Source organism: Pinus tabuliformis, chromosome X (assembly GCF_031772625.1).
Source record: "Pinus tabuliformis cultivar Carrire ecotype Pingquan chromosome X, CPIR1, whole genome shotgun sequence".
Lineage (NCBI taxonomy): Eukaryota > Viridiplantae > Streptophyta > Pinopsida > Pinales > Pinaceae > Pinus > Pinus tabuliformis.
The window spans coordinates 1,445,871,792-1,445,877,998 of NC_142308.1; positions in this window are offsets into that span (position 1 = coordinate 1,445,871,792).

Genomic DNA, 6,207 nt, shown 5'->3' on the forward strand with positions numbered 1-6,207 from the left:
ACTATTTTCAAAATACCATCAGAACCAGAAGAAATCATGTAGCCAGACTGGTCGCGACAGTTGAGCCAGGCCCTGGAATGTTACAATGTGTAGGTAGAAGATGATGAGGATCACCCTAGAAACATCAATATTCCAGAAATAGAGGGGAGCCGCAAGGTGCGTGGACTAGTAATCGATGATCCAGACATCACTACGCCACTGAAAACTAAACAAGTAAACATCAGAACAGAGGATGAGCCTAAGTATGCAATGCTAGGATACTACTGGGATGATGCCACGGTGGAAAAGGTGGTCGATTTGCTTCCAGAATATCAAGATTTATTCCCCACAAAAATCACAGAGTGAAAGGGATCCCCGGTGACCTGGGAATGATGAAGATAACCCTAAAGCAAAATGAAAAGCAAGTTAAGCAGTGGCCTTACCGGTTGAATCCAAAATACAAAGAGACGGTCCACGAAGAGGTTGACAAGATGCTTGTAGCAGGAATAATTGAACTGGTTGAAGAGTCTGACTGGGTAAGTCCTATGGTTGTGCAGGAGAAGAAGTAAAAGGGTGAAATTCACATCTGCGTCGATCTTAGAAAGCTCAATGATGCATGTGTCAATGATCCCTTTTCGACGGCATTTATGACAAGGTGCTAGAAAATGTGGGAGGAGAGGAAGCTTACTCATTCACAAATGGTTTCTTGGGTTACCACCAGATTAAGATCACGCCAAAGGATAGGAGTAAGACAACTTTCGCCACTGAGTGGGGTTGTTTTTAGTATACGGTGATGCCCTTTGGACTAAAGAATGCACCGGCGATATTCTCCCACATTGTGGTAGCTACATTCAGGGAGTTTACACACAAGTTCTTAGAGGTATATCTTGATGATTGGACCGTATTTGGGCTAGTTAAGAACATACCACGAGCTTACGGTTAATGTTGGATACTTGCCGACAGTACCAGATTGCACTTAATCTAAAGAAGTGTACTTTACTCGTCCCCTTTAGGAACCTTCTCAGCCATGTGGTTTGTAAGTAAGGTCTAATGGCAGATCCAGTGAAGATTGTTGTCATACTCAATCTGCAAGCACCGCGAAGTGTCAAACAATTGTGCACCACACTGGGACACACTAGTTACTATTGGAAGTTCATAAAAAGCTATGCGCAGATCACGGCACTAATGGAACAGTTTTTGAAGAAGGATGTTATGTACTGTTGGAATGAGGACTACAAAAGAAGTCTGTAAATGCTTAAGGAAAAGATGGCATCAACCCCTATATTGGTCTTTCTAAAATGGGACATCGAATTTCATGTGCACATTGACGCATTGTGTATCGCATTGGGCGCGGTACTCACCCAAGAAGGAGCAAAGGGAATTGATCATCCGATCGCATTCACAAGTCGACGATTGTCAAAAGCTGAGAAGAACTACTCCACTACTGAGTGAGAAGGATTGGCGATGGTATACGCGCTCCAAAAATACCGCCACTATCTACTCGGAGGACACTTTAAGATGTATACTAACCACTCAATGCTAAAATACCTAGTGAATAAGCCTTTGTTGGTGGGGCACATTTGTAGGTGTCTGCTATTATTCCAAGAGTATGACTTCGAAGTTATCGTAAAGCCTGGACGTTTGAACGCAAGCTGAAACCACCTATCTCGAATTGAGAACGGCAAAGAACCCACAAAATTGGAGGAAGGACTACTGGATGCATAAAAATGTGTAGTACGTATCACGGATGGCCATTTTGAGGACATAATCCACTTCTTAACCACAAGAACCATGCCGCAGGGATATTCCATTCAGCAGAGGAAAGAATTGGTAACACGCATAATGGAATTTACTGTTATTGTAGGAAACCTCTATAAGATGGGCAACAATGAAATATTACGTAGATATGTACCTGAATTCGAGCAAGGACAGATCTTGGCCGAAGAACATGTAGGGGCTGCTATAGGACATTATGTGGGTCATGCCACAGCACAAAATATTCTTCGTGTAGGACTCTAGTGGCCAACTCTACATCAAGACTCGAAAGCATATTGTCGGGCTTGCGATGTATGTCAACGGACTGGGAAACCATCGGGAAGGGCTGAAATGGCGCTCAATCCAGAGATGAAGCTACAACCATTTGATAAGTGGCCAATCGACTTCGTGGGACCTATCGCACCTCAAAGGAAGACAGGTGCACGCTGTATCATCAACGCAACAGAATATTTGACCCTGTGGGCAAAAGCACAACTGGTTAAGGACTGCACGGCTGCTATAGCGGTGAAATTTTTGTTCGAGAACGTGTTGACATGGTTTGGATGTCCCAAAATTCTAATGAGCGACCATAGAATGCACTTTCTAAATGAAACAATCAGCACACTCACTGAGGAATTTCAGATCTATCATCAACAAGCGACCAGGGAATGCACGTTCTGAGTGAAACAATTAGCGCACTCACTGAGGAATTTTAGATCCATCATCAACAAAGTATGCCATACCATCTGTAAGCACATGGGACCATCAAATCATTCAACAAAATTTTGGAGACTGCGTTGACTAAGGTTTGTAACGTGCAGTGAAACAATTAGGACTTGCACATCCCTACTATGCTATGGGCTTACCGAACCACGTGCAAGAAGTTGACGAGCCAGACACCTTTCCGGTTAGTCTATGGTAAGGAAGCTGTTATCCCCACGGAATACATTATACCCAGTTTGTGGATTGTGGCAATAACAGGCATGGTCGACTGTAGGGCTTTGGAGGAATAGCTCGCGAAACAGCAAGAACTTGAGGAGGAACGGTTTTTGGCCGGATTTCATCACCAAGTACAAAAACAGTGAGATAAAGCATGGCATGATTGCCACATCAAGGTGCACACTTTCAAGGAGAATGATATAGTATTACTGTATGACAACAAGTTCGAACAATTCCCTGGCAAGCTCCAAATGCATTGGTTGGGTCCCTATGTAGTCAAAGAAGTTACAGATGGAGGCACGGTCCAACTTGCTAAGCTTAATGGAGACCACTTCTCGGGATGAGTAAATGGCAGTTGCCTGAAGCTCTACAATGGTGGGTCGACCGCTTGACTAACCAACTGAAGTATAGTCTCACCATTCCAACCAGTTGAAAGAGAGCGCGAGATGATAAAGAAATCTAGGGGGAAGTTGCATGACGACCAGGGTGCACGTGGAGATGGTCTGTCATAAGGGTCGCAGCTGCGCGGACAGGGATGTGCTTTTGCATTGACAAGTAGAGAGGTGACCGTTGCTGTCACTGTTCATGACAAGATTTTTGAGTTATGGCAAAAGGGAGTGGGTGGCAGGCAATTCAAAGACAATGTACGAGCCAGATCTGGAACGATTTGCCACAGCTTTAACATAAGAACACTGGAAAAGGCAGGAGCCTCTATCAAAAAAGTTGCGCTTTTGAGAACCTTAAGTTGTTGTGCTTTCCCACCGCTATGGGACTCTTCATTATCTATGCTCAAGGAGTAAGGCTGAGAGTTGTGATATGGCCAAAGATGTAGGGATTTTTGAACAATATAGTGTGGACAGCTGCGAGCACGATGCAAAGTTCAGCGTAAACGGGAGGGGATGTGCCGAAAAATTGTAGACACGAAGCAGAACTAGTCTAGATGCCATCGCCTTACCCATGGGCTGGACGGCGAACCATAAAGGATAGAGGAAAGGATGTAAATATGGAGCCAAACGGTGGAATTGCAGTTAACAAGTCGTCTATGGTGTATCTTAAAGATTGGGATCTCATGGACAACAACAATGGTCTTGCAAAATTGCAACACAAGCTACAAGAGATAGTCTGAAGAGAAGATACAAACTTAGAAATTGACTGCGTTGGTACGAGGAGGTCTCGTATGCGGAACCCCAGCTAGAGCTAAAATCCCATAAGGGGGTGTTTTGTGTTAACTGAGCAGAGTAGAATGAGCAGTATCGGTTACAAGAATTGGTAGAAACAACGAAGCAAGAACTAGAAGAATCATTGCAAGAGATGAAGAAGGAGTAGTAGAATGAAGGATGTCACTCACAGGGAGGTGAATCGTGGAACCTAGGCAGCGCGTCTCACTACACCAACGAGTGACTCGGGACGAGTCACGATGATTGTGTTGGGGGTCTGTTGGGTAGCATTGGTCCCACGTAACAGTTTTGGGGCGTAGATCCTATAAATTAGGATAAAAATATTGTAAAGACTCTGAAATATGCAGAGCATGAAATGTAATAGATCAAGTCAAAGGGTTGTTATCCCAGGAAATAATATAGAAGAATAGGAAGTAAGTCAGCTTACCCATGGTTGTTGGAATTATGATGCATGTGTTCTACTTGATGGCAACCCACTCATAGAAGAACAACTCACTTATATATAACTAGATGTATCTACAGAAGAGATATCAGATGTGACAGAATACATGGGATGCAAGATAGCTCAAAGGAATCAGATGACAGTTCTCAGTATGACAAGTTAGCTTTTCCATCAAGTCCATAGGGGGAGATTGTTGGCATTATGATAGAAGTGTTGTCCTTGATGGCAACTCACATAGATGACAGATCATAGTGTAGCAGGCTAGTAACAAAGAATTGATGATCAGACTCTCAGAATGAAAGGAAAAAGATATATACGCAGGTCCACCTTGACCAAGCCACGTATACACGTGGGTTATACATTTCAAAGATGCGTATACGTATACACGCACTTTACACAAGGAAAAGCACTTACATGTGGGAGAACTTATTTTTGGTCCATGGTATTTAGTCCTTGGTACTTGAACCTATGGTTCTGGACCATGGTATCTCATCAGAAGTGTTAATCCCAAGTATTGGGTCCATGGTATTGATTTGTTATGGTTTTGGACCATGGTATTGAGTAAGGCCTAAGACTATAAAAGGAGAAGAAGATCATTAGGCAATGGAAATTTGAGAAAGCCTTGAATATCTGATGAAGTATAAGATCCAGTATGCAGGTTATGGGTTTATGATTCATTGCTAGATCTAAGCTAAGGAGGAATCTCAACTGTTGATGGAGAACAAGATCTAAGGATAGATCGGGATCTAATGGCTTGGAAGGAATCATCTCTATATGGTTTGATCTTGTTTAGTCTAGATCTGTATACTGACACATGTAATGTTCTGTAAATCTTATGATTTGGGTATGACTGATGTATGGAACAACCGCAAAGCTCTGAGTTGATATTTGTAGATATGTACGCGGGTTGGCTCTGGTGAAAGTGCGTATGTACGTGGTTTTGGTTCGTCATAGTAGCGTATACATTATGATATATGATATTTGAAGTTGTAGTTGGATTTGGTTATTGTTGCAGAGTTCTATTGGTTGTTCTGTGTTTTGGTGACTGTGTTGTTGACAGGGTTTTAGTGTGTCAGTGATTCAGAGATTGATGATGCTAGTATTGATTGATTTTGTGCTTCAATGGTATTGATCGGTCCAGTATGAAAATTGGATGAAACGCGGCCTTCAGATTATTGTGTTGTGCTTCAGGAGTATCTAATTTGAAAATGTATGAAACGTGGTACCTGGAGGAAGAAAGAGAAGGTTGTAGCCTTCTTTAGGTCGGTACCTACGTACTAGTACATCAGCTAGTACAAGAGCTAAGGGGATGGTAGCTCCCTTCCGTAGCAGCTGGAAAACGAGTAAAGATTGGAGCATTTCAGTAGGCCGACACCTACGTACTAGTAAATTGATTAGCTAGTACAAGAGCTAAGGGGGTTGTAGCTCCCTTCCAGGAGAGTCTAGAGAACGAGAGAAGGTTGTAGCCTTCTGCATGTAGAAGCCTACATACTGGTATAAGACTGCACCAGTACATAACTATTGTAAAAAGTTTCTTATTAAAAGAAGATAGAGACAACTTGCAGCAGGCGGTTTTCACCCACATTGGGTTTCCACCTTATATCATGGTGTTCATGTGTGCTTCTTGTGTGTTATGATCTGTTCTGTTTTACTGCATCTACTTACTGTTCATATGGTTAATGAAGTTCTGATGCACTAACTAAAGATCAAAATTTAATAGATTAACTGAATCACAAGTATTTTGGATATACACTAGTTGCATTAGACACAGTTGCATATACACACGGGTTCCATTAACTGAAGTAGCATATATGTATCTAAAGTATGGAAATGAAAATGTTTTATTGATTTGATAATACTGATTCACCCCCCCCCCCCCCCCCAAGTATTATTTCCAACAATTGGTATCAGAGC